Source organism: Toxoplasma gondii (assembly GCF_000006565.2).
Source record: "Toxoplasma gondii ME49 unplaced genomic scaffold asmbl.431, whole genome shotgun sequence".
NCBI lineage: Eukaryota > Apicomplexa > Conoidasida > Eucoccidiorida > Sarcocystidae > Toxoplasma > Toxoplasma gondii.
Genome location: NW_017383130.1, coordinates 1 through 977, shown reverse-complemented (window position 1 = coordinate 977; position 977 = coordinate 1). Strand labels below are relative to the sequence as shown.

Below are 977 nucleotides of genomic sequence, written 5' to 3'. Positions count from 1 at the left end.
GTAATAAGAGGTGGATGGGTTGATACCCCGAATGTGTCCAAGGTGGACAAGCTTTGTTGATTTGTAGCATCAACGACCATGATTCCTGATGAATCGATTCAGGATGAAGGCGTTGTTGTTTCAAATAGCTCAAGAGTATCATCAGAAACTGGTGTTGCTGTTAAGGCTCACCAGGCGACCAAAAAACGTCGCGTTTTGATGTAGAACCTTGAGTGAGGCAGGCTTACACTTCTGTTTATGCCATAAAACACGAAAGAGGCCGGAAAATAGACGGTTGATTGAGTGTTTTTTTGGTGTTTTCGAGGTGGTCTGTCTCAGGAACATATTAACCTGGTTGATCCTGCCAGTAGTCATATGCTTGTCTTAAAGATTAAGCCATGCATGTCTAAGTATAAGCTTTTATACGGCTAAACTGCGAATGGCTCATTAAAACAGTTATAGTTTATTTGATGGTCTTTACTACATGGATAACCGTGGTAATTCTATGGCTAATACATGCGCACACTGCCTCTTCCCCTGGAAGGGCAGTGTTTATTAGATACAGAACCAACCCACCTTCCGGTGGTCCTCAGGTGATTCATAGTAACCGAACGGATCGCGTTGACTTCGGTCTGCGACGGATCATTCAAGTTTCTGACCTATCAGCTTTCGACGGTACTGTATTGGACTACCGTGGCAGTGACGGGTAACGGGGAATTAGGGTTCGATTCCGGAGAGGGAGCCTGAGAAACGGCTACCACATCTAAGGAAGGCAGCAGGCGCGCAAATTACCCAATCCTGATTCAGGGAGGTAGTGACAAGAAATAACAACACTGGAAATTTCATTTCTAGTGATTGGAATGATAGGAATCCAAACCCCTTTCAGAGTAACAATTGGAGGGCAAGTCTGGTGCCAGCAGCCGCGGTAATTCCAGCTCCAATAGCGTATATTAAAGTTGTTGCAGTTAAAAAGCTCGTAGTTGGATTTCTGCTGGAAG

General features: G+C 44.7%; 1 non-coding gene across 1 annotated transcript; it reads right to left on the bottom strand.

Annotated features, from left to right (window-relative positions):
• Nucleotides 1-350: 350 nt before the first annotated feature.
• On the bottom strand, nucleotides 351-977 carry TGME49_458850 (the record flags this gene model as incomplete). Its single annotated transcript, XR_001974229.1, has 1 exon — nucleotides 351-977. It is a non-coding gene; the product is annotated as an 18S ribosomal RNA (ribosomal RNA).